Below are 15,013 nucleotides of genomic sequence, written 5' to 3'. Positions count from 1 at the left end.
GACTGCCTTCGTTGCGCAATCGGCTTGCGCGATCGGCTGTTAACCGGAAGGTTGGAGGTTCGAGCCCTCCCGGGGGTGGTGTGTCGCATTTTTTCTTTGCGCTGATAGCTTTGGAGGAATGTTCTGACGTTCGTGAGAGTGCAGCACGACTGCCTTCGTTGCGCAATCGGCTTGCGCGATCGGCTGTTAACCGGAAGGTTGGAGGTTCGAGCCCTCCCGGAGGCGTTGTCTAGCTTCTTTTTTCTTTGCACTGTTAGCTTTGATGGAATGTTCTGACGGTGGTGAGAGTGCAGCACGACTGCCTCCGTGGCGAAATTGGCTAGAGAGTTCGGCATTTAACAGAAAGGTCGAAGGTTCAAGCCCTCCCGGGGATGTTGTCTTGCTTCTTTTTTCTTTGCGCTGATACCTTTGGAGAAATGTTCTGACGGTGATGAGAGTACAGCCCGACTGCCTCCGTTGCGCAATTGGCTTGCGCGATCGGTGTTAACCGAAAGGTTCGAGGTCCGAGCCCTGCAGGGGGCGTTGTCCAGCTTCTTTTTTCTTTGCACTCTTAGCTTTGATGAAATGTTCTGACGGTGGTGAGAGTGCAGCACGACTGCCTCGGTGGCGAAATTGGCTAGCGAGTTCGGCATATAACCGAAAGGTCGAAGGTTCTAGCCCTTCTGGGGACGTTGTCTTGCTTCTTTTTTCTTTGCGCTGATAGCTTTGGAGAAATGTTCTGACGGTGATGAGAGTACAGCCCGACTGCCTCCGTTGCGCAATTGGCTTGCGCGATCGGTGTTAACCGAAAGGTTGGAGGTTCGAGCCCTGCAGGGGGTGTATCCAGCTTCTTTTTTCTTTGCACTCTTAGCTTTGATGAAATGTTCTGACGCTGGTGAGAGTACAGCACGACTGCCTCCGCGGCGCAATTGGCTAACGAGTTCGGCTCTTGACGGAAATGTAGGAGGTTCGAGCCCTCCCGGGGGCGTTGTCTAGCTTCTTTTTTCTTTGCACTGTTAGCTTTGATGGAATGTTTTGACGGTCGTGAGAGAGCAGGACGATTGCCTCCGTGGCGCAATCGGCTAGCGCATTCGGCTGTTAACCGAAAGGTTGGAGGTTCGAGACCTCCCAGGGGCGAGGTGTCGCTTTTTTTCTTTGCTCTGACAGCTTTGGAGAAATGTTCTGACGGTGGTGAGAGAGCAGCACGACTGCCTCCGTGGCTCAATTGGCTAGCGCGTTCGGCTGTTAACCGAAAGGTTGGAGGTTCGAGTCCTCCCGGGGGCGAGGAGTCGTTTTTTTTTCTTTGCGCTGACAGCTTTGGAGAAATGTTCTGACCGTGGTGAGAGAGCAGCACGACTGCCTCCGTGCCGCAATTGGCTAGCGTGTTCGGCTGTTAACCGAAAGATTGGAGGCTCGAGCCCTCCCGGGGGCGAGGAGTCGTTTTTTTTTTCTCTGCGCTGACAGCTTTGGAGAAATGTTCTGACGGTGGTGAGAGAGCAGCACGACTGCCTCCGTGGCGCAATTGGCTAGCGCGTTCGGCTGTTAACCGAAAGGTTGGAGGTTCGAGCCCTCCCGGGGGCGAGGTGTCGCTTTTTTTCTTTGCGCTGATAGCTTTGGAGAAATGTTCTGACGGTGGCAAGAGAGCAGCACGACTGCCTCCGTGGCGAAATAGGCTAGCGCGTTCGGCTGTTAACCGAAAGGCTGGAGGTTCGAGCCCTCCCGGGGGCGCAGTAGCGGTCTCTTTTCTTTGCGTTGATAGCTTTGGAGGAATGTTCTGACGGTCGTTAGAGTGCAGCATGACTGCCTCCGCGGTGCAATCGGCTAACGAGTTCGGCTCTTAACCGAAAGTTTGGAGGTTCAAGTCCTCCCGGGGGCGGTGTGTGTCGCTTTTTTTTTTCTTTGCGCTGATGGCTTTGGAGGAATGTTCTGACGGTCGTTAGAGTGCAGCACGACTGCCTTCGTTGCGCAATCGGCTTGCGCGATCGGCTGTTAACCGGAAGGTTGGAGGTTCGAGCCCTCCCGGGGGCGTTGTCTAGCTTCTTTTTATTTGCACTGTTAGCTTTGATGGAATGTTCTGACGCTGGTGAGAGTACAGCACGACTGCCTCCGCGGCGCAATTGGCTAACGAGTTCGGCTCTTGACGGAACTGTTGGAGGTTCGAGCCCTCCCGGGGGCGTTGTCTAGCTTCTTTTTTCTTTGCACTGTTAGATTTGATGGAATGTTCTGACAGTGGTGAGAGTACAGCATGACTGCCTTCGTGGCGCAATTGGCTAACGCGTTCGGCTGTTATCCGAAAGGTTCGAGGTTCGAGCCCTCCCGGGGGCGTTGTCTAGCTTCTTTTTGCTTTGCACTGTTAGCTTTGATGGAATGTTTTGACGCTGGTGAGAGTACAGCACGACTGCCTCCGCAGCGCAATTGGCTAACGAGTTCGGCTGTTAACCGAAAGGTTGGAGGTTCGAGCCCTCCCGGGGGCGTGTTCTAGCTTCTTTTTTCTTTGCGCTGATAGCTTTGGAGAAATGTTTTGGCGGTGGTGAGAGAGGAGCACGCCTGCCTCCGTGGCGCAATTGGCTTGCGCGATCGGTGGTAACCGAAAGTTTGGAGGTCCGAGCCCTGCAGGGGGCGTTGTCCAGCTTCTTTTTTCTTTGCACTCTTAGCTTTGATGAAATGTTCTGACGGTGGTGAGAGTGCAGCACGACTGCCTCCGTGGCGAAATTGGCTAGCGAGTTCGGCATATAACCGAAAGGTCGAAGGTTCTAGCCCTCCTGGGGACGTTGTCTTGCTTCTTTTTTCTTTGCGCTGATAGCTTTGGAGAAATGTTCTGACGGTGATGAGAGTACAGCCCGACTGCCTCCGTTGCGCAATTGGCTTGCGCGATCGGTGTTAACCGAAAGGTTGGAGGTTCGAGCCCTGCAGGGGGTGTTGTCCAGCTTCTTTTTTCTTTGCACTCTTAGCTTTGATGAAATGTTCTGACGCTGGTGAGAGTACAGCACGACTGCCTCCGCGGCGCAATTGGCTAACGAGTTCGGCTCTTGACGGAAATGTTGGAGGTTCGAGCCCTCCCGGGGGCGTTGTCTAGCTTCTTTTTTCTTTGCACTGTTAGCTTTGATGGAATGTTCTGACGGTCGTGAGAGAGCAGGACGATTGCCTCCGTGGCGCAATCGGCTAGCGCATTCGGCTGTTAACCGAAAGGTTGGAGGTTCGAGACCTCCCAGGGGCGAGGTGTCGCTTTTTTTCTTTGCTCTGACAGCTTTGGAGAAATGTTCCGACGGTGGTGAGAGAGCAGCACGACTGCCTCCGTGGCGCAATTGGCTAGCGCGTTCGGCTCTTGACGGAAATGTTGGAGGTTTGAGCCCTCCCGGGGGCGTTGTCTAGCTTCTTTTTTCTTTGCCCTGTTAGCTTTGATGGAATGTTCTGACGGTGGTGAGAGTACAGCACGACTGCCTTCGTGGCGCAATTGGCTAACGAGTTCGGCTGTTAACCGAAAGTTTGGAGGTTCGAGCCCTCCCGGGGGCGTTGTCTAGCTTCTTTTTTCTTTGCACTGTTAGCTTTGATGGAATGTTCTGACGCTGGTGAGAGTACAGCACGACTGCCTCCGCGGCGCAATTGGCTAACGAGTTCGGCTCTTGACGGAACTGTTGGAGGTTCGAGCCCTCCCGGGGGCGTTGTCTAGCTTCTTTTTTCTTTGCACTGTTAGATTTGATGGAATGTTCTGACAGTGGTGAGAGTACAGCATGACTGCCTTCGTGGCGCAATTGGCTAACGCGTTCGGCTGTTATCCGAAAGGTTCGAGGTTCGAGCCCTCCCGGGGGTGTTGTCCAGCTTCTTTTTTCTTTGCACTCTTAGCTTTGATGAAATTTTCTGACGCTGGTAAGAGTACAGCACGACTGCCTCCGTGGCGCAATTGGCTAACGAGTTCGGCTCTTGACGGAAATGTTGAAGGTTCGAGCCCTCCCGGGGGCGTTGTCTAGCTTCTCTTTTCTTTGCACTGTTAGCTTTGAAGGAATGTTCTGACGGTCGTGAGAGAGCAGGACGATTGCCTGCGTGGCGCAATCGGCTAACGAGTTCGGCTGTTAACCGAAAGGTTGGAGGTTCGAGCCCTCCCGGAGGCGTTGTCTATCTTCTTTTTTTCTTTGCACTGTTAGCTTTGATGGAATGTTCTGACGCTGGTGAGAGTACAGCACGACTGCCTCCGCAGCGCGATTGGCAAACGAGTTCAGCATTTAACCGAAAGGTCGAAGGCTCGAGCCCTCCCGGGGACGTTGTCTTGCTTCTTTTTTCTTTGCGCTGATAGCTTTGGAGAAATGTTCTGACGGTGATGAGAGTACAGCCCGACTGCCTCCGTTGCGCAATTGGCTTGCGCGATCGGTGTTAACCGAAAGGTTGGAGGTTCGAGCCCTGCAGGGGGTGCTGTCCAGCTTCTTTTTTCTTTGCACTCTTAGCTTTGATGAAATGGTCTGACGCTGGTAAGAGTACAGCACGACTGCCTCCGCGGCGCAATTGGCTAACGAGTTCGGCTCTTGACGGAAATGTTGGATGTTCGAGCCCTCCCGGGGGCGTTGTCTAGCTTCTCTTTTCTTTGCACTGTTAGCTTTGAAGGAATGTTCTGACGGTCGTGAGAGAGCAGGACGATTGCCTGCGTGGCGCAATCGGCTAGCGCATTCGGCTGTTAACCGAAAGGTTGGAGGTTCGAGACCTCCCGGGGGCGAGGAGTCGTTTTTTTTCTTTGCGCTGACAGCTTTGGAGAAATGTTCTGACGGTGATGAGAGAGCAGCACGACTGCCTCCGTGCCGCAATTGGCTAGCGCGTTCGGCTGTTAACCGAAAGGTTGGAGGTTCGAGCCCTCGCGGGGGCGAGGTGTCGCTCTTTTTTCTTTGCGCTGATAGCTTTGGAGAAATGTTCTGACGGTGGCAAGAGAGCAGCACGCCTGCCTCCGTTGCGCAATTGGCTAGCGCGTTCGGCTGTTAACCGAAAGGTTGGAGGTTCGAGCCCTCCCGGGGGTGCTGTAGCGGTCTCTTTTCTTTGCGTTGGTAGCTTTGGAGGAATGTTCTGACGGTTGTGAGAGTGCAGCATGACTGCCTCCGCGGTGCAATCGGCTAACGAGTTCGGCTCTTAACCGGAAGTTTGGAGGTTCAAGTCCTCCCGGGGGCGGTGTGTGTCGCTTTTTTTTCTTTCCGCTGATGGCTTTGGAGGAATGTTCTGACGGTCGTTAGAGTGCAGCACGACTGCCTTCGTTGCGCAATGGGCTTGCGCGATCGGCTGTTAACCGGAAGGTTGGAGGTTCGAGCCCACCCGGGGGCGTTGTCTAGCTTCTTTTTTCGTTGCACTGTTAGCTTTGATGGAATGTTCTGACGCTGGTGAGAGTACAGCACGACTGCCTCCGTGGCGCAATCGGCTAACGAGTTCGGCTCTTAACCGAAAGGTTGGAGGTTAGAGCCCTCCAGGGGGCGGTATTTCGCATTTTTTTCTTTGCGCTGATGGCTTTGGAGGAATGTTCTGACGGTGATGAGAGTACAGCACGACTGCCTCCGTGGCGCAATCGGCTAGCGCCTTCGGCTGTCAACCGAAAGGCTGGAGGTTAGAGCCCTCCCGGTAGCGGTGTGTCACTATTTTTTTCTTTGCGCTGATAGCATTGAAAAAAGTTCTGACGGCGGTGAGAGCAGCACGACTGCCTCCGTGGCGCAATTACCTAGCGCGTTCGGCTGTTAACCGAAAGGTTGGATGTTCCAGCCCTCCCGGGGGCGGTGTGTCGCTTTTTTTTCTTTGCGCTGATAGCTTTGGAGAAATGTTCTTATGGTGATGAGAGTACAGCTCGACTGCCTCCGTTGCGCATTTTGGCTTACGCGATCGGCTGTTAACAGAAAGGTTGGAGGTTTGAGCCCTCCCGGGGACGTTGTCTTGCTTCTTTTTTCTTTGCGCTTATAGCTTTGATGTAATGTTCTGATGGTGGTGAGAGAGCAGCATAATTGCCTCCGTGGCGCAATCGGCTAGCGCATTCGGCTGTCAACCGAAAGGTTGGAGTTTAGAGCCCTCCCGGTGGCGGTGTGTCGCTAATTTTTTCTTTGCGCTGATAGCATTGAAAAAAGTTCTGACGGCGGTGAGAGAGCAGCACGACTGCCTCCGTGGCGCAATTAGCTAGCGCATTCGGCTGTTGACCGAAAGGTTGGAGGTTCGAGCCCTCCCGGAGCAGTGTGTCGCTTTTTTTTCTTTGCGCTGATAGCTTTGGAGAAATGTTCTTATGGTGATGAGAGTACAGCTCGACTGCCTCCGTTGCGCATTTGGCTTACGCGTTCGGCTGTTTACCGAAAGGTTGGAGGTTCGAGCCCTCCCGGGGACGTTGTCTTTCTTCTTTTTTCTTTGCGCTGATAGCTTTGATGGAATGTTCTGATGGTGGTGAGAGAGCAGCACGATTGCCTCCGTGGCGCAATCGGATAGCGCGTTCGGCTGTTAACCGAAAGGTTGGAGGTTCGAGCTCTCCCGGGGGCGTTGTCTCGCTTCTTTTTTCTTTGCGCTGATAGCTTTGATGGAATGTTCTGACGGTCGTGAGAGAGCTGGACGATCGCCTCCGTGGCGCAATCGGATAGCGCGTTCGGCTGTTAACCAAAAGGTTGGAGGTTCGAGCCCTCCCGGGGGCGTTGTCTCGTTTCTTTTTTCTTTGCGCTGATAGCTTTGATGGAATGTTCTGACGGTGGTGAGAATACAGTATGACTGCCTCCGCGGCGCAATTGGCTGGCGAGTTCGGCTGTTAACCGAAAGGTTGGAGTTTCGGGCCCTCCCGGGGGCAGTGTTTCGCTTTTTTTTCTTTGCGCTGATAGCTTTGACGGAATGTTCTGACGGTCGAGAGAGAGCAGGACGGTTGCCTCCGTGGCGCAATCGGATAGCGCGTTCGGCTGTTAAGCGAAAGGTTGGAGGTTCGAGCTCTCCCGGGGGCGTGTTCTCGCTTCTTTTTTCTTTGCGCTGATAGCTTTGATGGAATGTTCTGACGGTCGTGAGAGAGCTGGACGATCGCCTCCGTGGCGCAATCGGATAGCGCGTTCGGCTGTTAACCAAAAGGTTGGAGGTTCGGGCCCTCCCGGGGGTGTTGTCTCGTTTCTTTTTTCTTTGCGCTGATAGCTTTGATTGAATGTTCTGATGGTGATGAGAGTACAGCTCGACTGCCTCCGTTGCGCATTTGGCTTACGCGTTCGGCTGTTAACCAAAAGGTTGGAGGTTCGGGCCCTCCCGGGGGCAGTGTTTCGCTTTTTTTTTCTTTACGCTGATAGCTTTGGAGAAATGTTCTGATGGTGATGAGAGTACAGCTCGACTGCCTCCGTTGCGCATTTGGCTTACGCGTTCGGCTGTTTACCGAAAGGTTGGATGTTCGAGCCCTCCCGGGAGTGTGTGTCGCTTTTTTTTTCTTTGCGCTGATAGCTTTGGAGAAATGTTCTGATGGTGATGAGAGTACAGCTCGACTGCCTCCGGTGCGCATTTGGCTTACGCGTTCGGCTGTTAACTGAAAGGTTGGAGGTTCGAGCCTTCCCGGGGACGCTGTCTTGCTTCTTTTTTCTTTGCGCTTATAGCTTTGATGGAATGTTCTGATGGTGGTGAGAGAGCAGCATGATTGCCTCCGTGGCGCAATCGGCTAGCGCATTCGGCTGTCAACCGAAAGGTTGGAGGTTAGAGCCCTCCCGGGAGCGTTGTCGCGCTTCTTTTTTCTTTGCGCTGATAGCTTTGATGGAATGTTCTGACGGTCGGGAGAGTGCAGCACGACTGCCTCCGTGGGGCAATCGGCTAACGAGTTCGGCTCTTAACCGAAAGGTTGGAGGTTAAAGCCCTTTCGGGGTCGGTGTGTTGCTTTTTTTTCTTTGCGCTCATAGCTCTGGAGGAATGTTTTGACGGTCGTGAGAGTGCAGCACAACTTCCTCCGCGGCGTATTCGGCTAACGAGTTCGGCTCTTAACCGAAAGGTTGGAGGTTCAAGCCCTCCCAGTGGCGGTGTGTCGCATTTTTTTCTTTGCTCTGATAGCTTTGGAGGAATGTTCTGACGGTCGTGAGAGTGCAGCACGACTGCCTCCGTGGCGCAATCGGCTAACGAGTTCGGCTCTTAACCGAAAGGTTGGAGGTTTGAGCCCTCCAGGGGGCGGTGTGTCGCATTTTTTTGTTTGCGCTGATAGCTTTGGAGGAATGTCCTGACGGTGATGAGAGTACAGCACGACTGCCTCCGTTTCGCAATCGGCTTGCGCGATCGGCTGTTAACCAAAACGTTGGAGGTTCGAGCCCTCCCGGGGACGTTGTCTAGCTTCTTTTTTCTCTGCGCTTATAGCTTTGATGGAATGTTCTGATGGTGGTGAGAGAGCAGCATGATTGCCTCCGTGGCGCAATCGGCTAGCACATTCGGCTGTCAACCGAAAGGTTGGAGGTTAGAGCCCTCCCGGTGGCGGTGTGTCGCTATTTTTTTCTTTGCGCTGATAGCATTGAAAAAAAGTTCTGAAGGCGGTGAGAGAGCAGCACGACTGCCTCCGTGTCGCAATTATCTAGCGCGTTCGGCTGTTAACCGAAAGGTTGGAGGTTCGTGCCTTCCCGGGGGTGTTGTCGCGCTTGCTTTTTCTTTTCGCTGATAGCTTTGATGGAATGTTCTGACGGTCGTGAGAGTGCAGCACGACTGCCTCCGTGGCGCAATCGGCTAACGAGTTCGGCTCTTAGCCGAAAGGTTTGAGATTAGAGCCCTTTCGGGGGCGGTGTGTTGCTTTTTTTTTCTTTGCGCTCATAGCTTTGGAGGAATGTTTTGACGGTCGTGAGAGTGCAGCACAACTTCCTCCGCGGCGCAATCGGCTAACGAGTTCGGCTCTTAACCGAAAGGTTGGAGGTTCGAGCCCTCCCAGTGGCGGTGTGTCGCATTTCTTTCTTTGCGCTGATAGCTTTGATGGAATGTTCTGACGGTGGTGAGAATACAGTACGACTGCCTCCGCGGCGCAATCGGCTAGCGAGTTCGGCTGTTAACCGAAAGGTTGGAGGTTCGGGCCCTCCCGGGGCGGTGTGTCGCTTTTTTTTCTTTGCACTGATAGCTTTGATGGAATGTTCTGATGGTGATAAGAGTACAGCTTGACTGCCTCCGTTGCGCATTTGGCTTACGCGATCGGCTGTTAACTGAAAGGTTGGAGGTTCGAGCCCTCCCGGGGACGTTGTCTTGCTTCTTTTTTCTTTGCGTTTATAGCTTTGATGGAATGTTCTGATGGTGGTGAGAGAGCACCATGATTGCCTCCGTTGCGCATTTGGCTAGCGCATTCGGCTGTCAACCGAAAGGTTGGAGGTTAGAGCCCTCCCGGTGGCGGTGTGTCGCTTTTTTTCTTTGCGCTGATAGCTTTGGAGAAATGTTCTGATAATGATGAGAGTACAGCTGGACTGCCTCCCTGGCGCTATTAGCTAGCGCGTTCGGCTGTTAACCGAAAGGTTGGAGGTTCGAGCCCTCCCGGGGGCGTTGTCTAGCTTCTTTTTTCTTTGCACTCTTAGCTTTGATGGAATGTTTTGACGGTGGTAAGAATACACCACGACTGCCTCCGCGTTGCAATTGGCTAGCGAGTTCGGCTGTTAACCGAAAGGTTGGAGGTTCGAGCCCTCCCGGGGGTGGTGTGTCGCTTCTTTTTCTTTGCGCTGATAGCTTAGGAGAAATGTTCTGATGGTGATGAGAGTAAAGCTCGACTGCCTCGGTTGAGCATTTGGCTTACGCGATCGGCTGTTGACCGAAAGGTTGGAGGTTCGAGCCCTCCCGGGGGCGGTGTGTCGCTTTTTTTTCTTTGCGCTGATAGCTTAGGAGAAATGTTCTGATGGTGATGAGAGTACAGCTCGACTGCCTCGGTTGAGCATTTGGCTTACGCGATCGGCTGTTGACCGAAAGGTTGGATGTTCGAGCCCTCCCGGGGGCGGTGTGTCGCTTTTTTTCTTTGCGCTGATAGCTTTGGAGAAATGTTTTGATTGTGATGAGAGTACAGCTCGACTGCCTCCGTTGCGCATTTGGCTTACGCGTTCGGCTGTTTACCGAAAGGTTGGAGGTTCGAGCCCTCCCGGGGACGTTGTCTTGCTTCTTTTTTCTTTGCGCTGATAGCTTTGATGGAATGTTCTGACGGTGGTGAGAATTCAGCACGACTGCCTCCGCGGCGCAATCGGCTAGCGAGTTCGGCTGTTAACCGAAATGTTAAAGGTTCGAGCCCTACCGGGGGCAGTGTGTCGCTTTTTTTTCTTTGCGCTTATAGCTTTGGGGAAATGTTCTGATGGTGATGAGAGTACAGCTCGACTGCCTCCGTTGCGCATTTGGCTTACGCGTTCGGCTGTTAACCGAAAGGTTGGAGCTTCGAGCCCTCCCGGGGGCGGTGTGTCGCTTTTTTTTCTTTGCGCTGATAGCTTTGGAGAAATGTTCTGATAATGATGAGAGTACAGCTGGACTGCCTCCGTTGCTCATTTGGCTTACGCGATCGGCTGTTAACCGAAAGGTTGGAGCTTCGAGCCCACCCGGGGGCGTTGTCTAGCTTCTTTTTTCTTTGCACTCTTAGCTTTGATGGAATGGTCTGACGGTGGTGAGAATACAGCACGACTGCCTCCGCGGCGCAATCGGCTAGCGAGTTCGGCTGTTAACCAAAACGTTAAAGGTTCGAGCCCTCCCGGGGACGTTGTCTTGCTTCTTTTTTCTTTGCGCTTATAGCTTTGATAGAATGTTCTGACGGTGGTGAGAATACAGCACGACTGCCTCTGCGGCGCAATTGGCTAGCGAGTTCGGCTGTTAACCGAAAGGTTGGAGGTTCGAGCCCTCCCGCGGGCGGTATGTCGCTTTTTTTTCTTTGCGCTGATAGCTTTGGAGAAATGTTCTGATGGTGATGAGAGTACAGCTCGACTGCCTCCGTTGCGCATTTGGCTTACGCGTTCGGCTGTTTACCGAAAGGTTGGAGGTTCGAGCCCTCCCGGGGACGTTGTCTTGCTTCTTTTTTCTTTGCGCTGATAGCTTTGATGGAATGTTCTGACGGTGGTGAAAATACAGTACGACTGCCTCCGCGGCGATATTGGCTAACGAGTTCAGCTCTTAACCGAAAGGTTGGAGGTTCGAGCCCTCCAGGGGTCGGTGTGTCGCATTTTTTTTCTTTGCACTCATAGCTTTGGAGGAATGTTTTGATGGTCGTGAGAGTGCAGCACAACTTCCTCCGCGGCGCAATCGGCTAACGAGTTCGGCTCTTAACCGAAAGGTTGGAGGTTCGAACCCTCCCAGTGGCGGTGTGTCGCATTTTTTTCTTTGCACCCTTAGCTTTGATGGAATGTTCTGACGGTGGTGAGAATACAGCACGACTGCCTCCGCGTTGCAATTGGCTAGCGAGTTCGGCTGTTAACCGAAAGGTTGGAGGTTCGAGCCCTCCCGGGGGCGGTGTGTCGCTTTTTTTTTCTTTGCGCTGATAGCTTAGGAGAAATGTTCTGATGGTGATGAGAGTACAGCTCGACTGCCTCCGTTGCGCATTTGGCTTACGCGATCGGCTGTTGACCGAAAGGTTTGAGGTTCGAGCCTTCCCTGGGGTGGTGTGTCGCTTTTTTTTCTTTGCGCTGATAACTTTGGAGAAATGTTCTGATGGTGATGAGAGTACAGCTAGACTGCCTCCGTTGCGCATTTGGCTTACGCGTTCGGCTGTTTACCGAAAGGTTGGAGGTTCGAGCCCTCCCGGGGACGTTGTCTTGCTTCTTTTTTCTTTGCGCTGATAGCTTTGATGGAATGTTCTGATGGTGGTGAGAGAGCAGCACGTTTGCCTCCGTGGCGCAATCGGCTAGCGCGTTCGGCATTTTTCCGAAAGGTTGGAGGTTCGAGCCCTCCCGGGGACATTGTCTTGCTTCTTTTTTCTTTGCGCTGATAGCTTTGATGGAATGTTCTGAAGGTGGTGAGAGAGCAGCACGATTGCCTCCGTGGCGCAGTCGGCTAGCTCGTTGGGCTGTTGACCGAAAGGTTGGAGGTTCGAGCCCTCCCGGGGGCGAGGTGTCGCTTTTTTTTCTTTGCGCTGACAGCTTTGGAGAAATGTTCTGACGGTGGTAAGAGAGTAGCACGACTGCCTCCGTGGCGCAATTGGCTAGCGCATTCGGCTGTTAACCGAAAGGTTGAAGGTTCGAGCCCTCCCGGGGGCGTTGTCTCGCTTCTTTTTTTCTTTGTGCTGATAGCTTTGATGGAATGTTCTGACGGTCGTGAGAGAGCTGGACGATGGCCTCCGTGGCGCAATCGGATAGCGCGTTCGGCTGTTATCCGAAAGGTTGGAGGTTCGAGCCCTCCCGGGGGCGTTGTCTCGCTTCTTTTTTCTTTGCGCTGATAGCTTTGATGGAATGTTCTGATGGTGGTGAGAGAGCAGCACGATTGCCTCCGTGGAGCAATCGGCTAGCGCATTCGGCTGTCAACCGAAAGGTTGGAGGTTAGAGCCCTCCCGGTGGCGGTGTGTCGCTATTTTTTTCTTTGCGCTGATAGCATTGATAAAAGTTCTGACGCTGGTAAGAGAGTAGCACGATATCCTCCGTGGAGAAATCGGCACGCTCGTTGGGCTGTTAACCGAAAGGTTGGAGGTTCGAGCCCTCCCGGGGGCGAGGTGTCGCTTTTTTTTCTTTGCGCTGACAGCTTTGGAGAAATGTTCTGACGGTGGTAAGAGTGCAGCACGACTGCCTCCATGGCGCAATTGGCTAGCGCGTTCGGCTGTTAACCGAATAGTTGGAGGTTCGAGCCCTCCCGGGGGCGTTGTCTCGCTTCTTTTTTCTTTGCGCTGATAGCTTTGATGGAATGTTCTGACGGTCGTAAGAGAGCAGGACGATTGCCTCCGTGGCGCAATCGGCTAGCGCATTCGGCTGTTAACCGAAAGGTTTGAGGTTCGAGCCCTCCCGTTGGCGAGAGAGAGAGAGAGATTGACTTTATTTAAACATATCCTGAAGAGGCTGAGAAAGGGCCATTCCGACCCTTAATTCAACCTGGAAGCTCCGCCCAGGATAGCGCTGGCAGCCGAAGGCTTGTAGCGATGTCCCGGGCCCTCTGGACCGCCTGTAGTTGCAGCTTGTATTGATTGCTCTTGAGGGCTTCCTGCCAAGCCTCTTGTGTATTCAGTTGTGCTGCGCTATGGGTAGGGCACAGCCAGAGCATGTGTTCGAAATTGCAATAGGGATGGTTGCAAAGGGAGCATGTGGGTGGTGTGTCGGGGTCGACTCTGTGTAAGGTGGATGGTGTTATGTACGTACGTGTTTGCAATCTTCTGAGAGTTAGAGCTTCTGCTTTGTTAAGTTTTGGGTGCGGTGCTGGGAAGGCACGTCTTTGTCCCCGGTAATGTGAAGTGATCTCGTGGTATGTGACTGCTTTGTCCTGGCTGCAGAAATTCTCGTACCGCTCCCTCATCGAGGGGTCGTAGTCCGCGGCGCGGCGTGTGAGCTCACGCGGCAGGCGGTTGACCTCTTCGTTGGGATTGCAGTGGTCGAGTCCCGTTAACTGTCCCATGTGGGCTGGGAACCAGGATACGTAGATTTGAGCTCTCTCTTCCTTAACAAGAGTTTCTTTGCTCTGGGACTCTCTTATTGCGTTGACTGTAAGTTTTCCTGTGCTTCTAGCTACTAGGCCAGCCACGAACGTTCGTGCCGCCGTCTTTGAGTCTGTGTATATTGTGGAGTAGGCTTGGCAGCTTTGCAAGGCTAGCGCGATCGCCATTTCCTCTGCTTCGTGGACATGGCTTGTTTGGACGGTTGCCGCGTTTATGAGGTTTCCGTCTATATCAACGACCGCTATGGCAAACGCCTCCCTGCCATAGTAGCGGGCGGCATCTACGAATAGTGCGTGCGTGTTGTGTTTTTTTTCCTTGTTTATGAGCGCCCTCACTCTGTCCTTCCTTCGCCCTTTGTTGAACGTAGGGTGAACGTTGCGGGGGATTGGCTCAACCCTAATGTGTTTCCTCACGTCATTACCAAGTTGTGTTCTTTTCTCTGGTTGAAAAATTGGGCAAATGCCTGCGTCTCGTAGGATGAGATGGCCTGCCTGCGTCAACGACAGGCGTGTGATCTGTGCCAATCTCTGAGCCTCGAAAATTTCTTCGGCTGTGTTGTGCAGACCACGTTGCTCGAGTTTCTCGTTGCTCGTGCTATTGGGCAAGCCAAGTGCCGTTTTCAGTCCCTTGCGGAGCATGGAGTCGACCTTTTTGATTTCAGCCTTCGTAAGTTTCAGAAACGGGAACGCGTATGCTACGTGACTTACAAGAAAGGCGTGATACGCCTTCATAATTTTGCCTTCTAGGAGGCCTGCTCTCTTGTTGGCGATTCTAGCAATGCCTCTTGAAAAATTGTTCGCGCTTTTTTCAAGGCGCTTGAGTGCTTCTTTGTTGTGGCCCTCCTTGGCGCTTAACGTTAGCCCTAGTTTTTGACCGTATATACTTGCGGTATCGTTTGGTTATTCTCAGCTTTGAGCACTACTTGCGGCTCCTCTTCGCCCGAATTCCGTCGAGGGTGAAAGAGCGTTAGAGTAGATTTAGTGTGAGACAGTGCGAGTCCAGTTGGCTTAAGAAATTCTTCAGTTGTAGTCAGTGCTTGTTGAAGGATTCCTTCCAAGTCACCATATGAGTGGGCACATGGGACCCATATGGTAATATCATCCGCGTATATGGCATGGTGCACGGATGGGATTTGAGCGAGCTTCTCCGACAACTTTTGCATCGCCACATTAAAGATCAATGGCGAGAGCACTGACCCTTGTGGGGTGCCGATATTTCCGAGTCGTTCGGGTTCGCCACATTGCTCTCCTATGCGTATGGTGGCGGTTCGGTTGGCCAGAAAGCCTTTAATGTAGTTGTAGAATTTCTCGCCTAGGTTCATGTGTGATATTTCACTCAGTATGTGTTCATGTTTTACGGTGTCAAAGGCCTTCGCGAGGTCCAGGGCTAATATGGCTTTGGGCGTGTGGAGGAGGCCGTATCTTATGTGTTCTCTTAACATCAACATGGCGTCCTGAGTGGACAGTGCCCTGCAGAAGCCAATAATGTTGTGTCGAAAGAGCCCATTGCTCTCAATGTGGTCTGTTGAGT

The 15,013-nt window shown here is 52.9% G+C and overlaps 29 non-coding genes across 29 annotated transcripts; all 29 read left to right on the top strand.

Annotated features, from left to right (window-relative positions):
- Window positions 1–1,042: 1,042 nt before the first annotated feature.
- TRNAN-GUU (transfer RNA asparagine (anticodon GUU)) lies at window positions 1,043–1,116 on the top strand. Its single transcript has one exon. It is a non-coding gene; the product is annotated as a tRNA-Asn (tRNA).
- A 73-nt stretch (window positions 1,117–1,189) lies between these two features.
- Window positions 1,190–1,263, top strand: TRNAN-GUU (transfer RNA asparagine (anticodon GUU)). Its single transcript has one exon. It is a non-coding gene; the product is annotated as a tRNA-Asn (tRNA).
- A 74-nt stretch (window positions 1,264–1,337) lies between these two features.
- TRNAN-GUU (transfer RNA asparagine (anticodon GUU)) lies at window positions 1,338–1,411 on the top strand. The gene has a single exon. It is a non-coding gene; the product is annotated as a tRNA-Asn (tRNA).
- A 75-nt stretch (window positions 1,412–1,486) lies between these two features.
- On the top strand, window positions 1,487–1,560 carry TRNAN-GUU (transfer RNA asparagine (anticodon GUU)). Its single transcript has one exon. It is a non-coding gene; the product is annotated as a tRNA-Asn (tRNA).
- A 73-nt stretch (window positions 1,561–1,633) lies between these two features.
- Window positions 1,634–1,707, top strand: TRNAN-GUU (transfer RNA asparagine (anticodon GUU)). Its single transcript has one exon. It is a non-coding gene; the product is annotated as a tRNA-Asn (tRNA).
- Window positions 1,708–2,230: 523 nt separating this feature from the next.
- Window positions 2,231–2,304, top strand: TRNAN-GUU (transfer RNA asparagine (anticodon GUU)). Its single transcript has one exon. It is a non-coding gene; the product is annotated as a tRNA-Asn (tRNA).
- A 75-nt stretch (window positions 2,305–2,379) lies between these two features.
- On the top strand, window positions 2,380–2,453 carry TRNAN-GUU (transfer RNA asparagine (anticodon GUU)). The gene has a single exon. It is a non-coding gene; the product is annotated as a tRNA-Asn (tRNA).
- Window positions 2,454–3,122: 669 nt separating this feature from the next.
- On the top strand, window positions 3,123–3,196 carry TRNAN-GUU (transfer RNA asparagine (anticodon GUU)). The gene has a single exon. It is a non-coding gene; the product is annotated as a tRNA-Asn (tRNA).
- A 73-nt stretch (window positions 3,197–3,269) lies between these two features.
- On the top strand, window positions 3,270–3,343 carry TRNAK-CUU (transfer RNA lysine (anticodon CUU)). The gene has a single exon. It is a non-coding gene; the product is annotated as a tRNA-Lys (tRNA).
- Window positions 3,344–3,418: 75 nt separating this feature from the next.
- TRNAN-GUU (transfer RNA asparagine (anticodon GUU)) lies at window positions 3,419–3,492 on the top strand. The gene has a single exon. It is a non-coding gene; the product is annotated as a tRNA-Asn (tRNA).
- A 224-nt stretch (window positions 3,493–3,716) lies between these two features.
- TRNAN-GUU (transfer RNA asparagine (anticodon GUU)) lies at window positions 3,717–3,790 on the top strand. The gene has a single exon. It is a non-coding gene; the product is annotated as a tRNA-Asn (tRNA).
- Window positions 3,791–4,014: 224 nt separating this feature from the next.
- TRNAN-GUU (transfer RNA asparagine (anticodon GUU)) lies at window positions 4,015–4,088 on the top strand. The gene has a single exon. It is a non-coding gene; the product is annotated as a tRNA-Asn (tRNA).
- Window positions 4,089–4,610: 522 nt separating this feature from the next.
- On the top strand, window positions 4,611–4,684 carry TRNAN-GUU (transfer RNA asparagine (anticodon GUU)). The gene has a single exon. It is a non-coding gene; the product is annotated as a tRNA-Asn (tRNA).
- Window positions 4,685–4,757: 73 nt separating this feature from the next.
- Window positions 4,758–4,831, top strand: TRNAN-GUU (transfer RNA asparagine (anticodon GUU)). Its single transcript has one exon. It is a non-coding gene; the product is annotated as a tRNA-Asn (tRNA).
- A 74-nt stretch (window positions 4,832–4,905) lies between these two features.
- Window positions 4,906–4,979, top strand: TRNAN-GUU (transfer RNA asparagine (anticodon GUU)). Its single transcript has one exon. It is a non-coding gene; the product is annotated as a tRNA-Asn (tRNA).
- Window positions 4,980–5,944: 965 nt separating this feature from the next.
- TRNAD-GUC (transfer RNA aspartic acid (anticodon GUC)) lies at window positions 5,945–6,018 on the top strand. Its single transcript has one exon. It is a non-coding gene; the product is annotated as a tRNA-Asp (tRNA).
- A 370-nt stretch (window positions 6,019–6,388) lies between these two features.
- TRNAN-GUU (transfer RNA asparagine (anticodon GUU)) lies at window positions 6,389–6,462 on the top strand. The gene has a single exon. It is a non-coding gene; the product is annotated as a tRNA-Asn (tRNA).
- Window positions 6,463–6,537: 75 nt separating this feature from the next.
- TRNAN-GUU (transfer RNA asparagine (anticodon GUU)) lies at window positions 6,538–6,611 on the top strand. The gene has a single exon. It is a non-coding gene; the product is annotated as a tRNA-Asn (tRNA).
- Window positions 6,612–6,834: 223 nt separating this feature from the next.
- On the top strand, window positions 6,835–6,908 carry TRNAN-GUU (transfer RNA asparagine (anticodon GUU)). Its single transcript has one exon. It is a non-coding gene; the product is annotated as a tRNA-Asn (tRNA).
- Window positions 6,909–6,983: 75 nt separating this feature from the next.
- On the top strand, window positions 6,984–7,057 carry TRNAN-GUU (transfer RNA asparagine (anticodon GUU)). The gene has a single exon. It is a non-coding gene; the product is annotated as a tRNA-Asn (tRNA).
- Window positions 7,058–7,578: 521 nt separating this feature from the next.
- TRNAD-GUC (transfer RNA aspartic acid (anticodon GUC)) lies at window positions 7,579–7,652 on the top strand. Its single transcript has one exon. It is a non-coding gene; the product is annotated as a tRNA-Asp (tRNA).
- Window positions 7,653–8,320: 668 nt separating this feature from the next.
- On the top strand, window positions 8,321–8,394 carry TRNAD-GUC (transfer RNA aspartic acid (anticodon GUC)). Its single transcript has one exon. It is a non-coding gene; the product is annotated as a tRNA-Asp (tRNA).
- A 2,893-nt stretch (window positions 8,395–11,287) lies between these two features.
- Window positions 11,288–11,361, top strand: TRNAN-GUU (transfer RNA asparagine (anticodon GUU)). Its single transcript has one exon. It is a non-coding gene; the product is annotated as a tRNA-Asn (tRNA).
- Window positions 11,362–11,733: 372 nt separating this feature from the next.
- On the top strand, window positions 11,734–11,807 carry TRNAK-UUU (transfer RNA lysine (anticodon UUU)). Its single transcript has one exon. It is a non-coding gene; the product is annotated as a tRNA-Lys (tRNA).
- A 75-nt stretch (window positions 11,808–11,882) lies between these two features.
- Window positions 11,883–11,956, top strand: TRNAN-GUU (transfer RNA asparagine (anticodon GUU)). Its single transcript has one exon. It is a non-coding gene; the product is annotated as a tRNA-Asn (tRNA).
- Window positions 11,957–12,030: 74 nt separating this feature from the next.
- On the top strand, window positions 12,031–12,104 carry TRNAN-GUU (transfer RNA asparagine (anticodon GUU)). The gene has a single exon. It is a non-coding gene; the product is annotated as a tRNA-Asn (tRNA).
- Window positions 12,105–12,180: 76 nt separating this feature from the next.
- Window positions 12,181–12,254, top strand: TRNAN-GUU (transfer RNA asparagine (anticodon GUU)). The gene has a single exon. It is a non-coding gene; the product is annotated as a tRNA-Asn (tRNA).
- A 75-nt stretch (window positions 12,255–12,329) lies between these two features.
- On the top strand, window positions 12,330–12,403 carry TRNAD-GUC (transfer RNA aspartic acid (anticodon GUC)). Its single transcript has one exon. It is a non-coding gene; the product is annotated as a tRNA-Asp (tRNA).
- A 222-nt stretch (window positions 12,404–12,625) lies between these two features.
- TRNAN-GUU (transfer RNA asparagine (anticodon GUU)) lies at window positions 12,626–12,699 on the top strand. Its single transcript has one exon. It is a non-coding gene; the product is annotated as a tRNA-Asn (tRNA).
- Window positions 12,700–15,013: the final 2,314 nt, after the last annotated feature.

Source organism: Rhipicephalus microplus, unplaced genomic scaffold (genome assembly GCF_043290135.1).
Source record: "Rhipicephalus microplus isolate Deutch F79 unplaced genomic scaffold, USDA_Rmic scaffold_45, whole genome shotgun sequence".
Classification (NCBI taxonomy): Eukaryota; Metazoa; Arthropoda; class Arachnida; order Ixodida; family Ixodidae; genus Rhipicephalus; species Rhipicephalus microplus.
The sequence above is the reverse complement of the archived record's forward strand: the minus strand, read 5'-3'. Positions and strand labels throughout refer to the sequence as shown.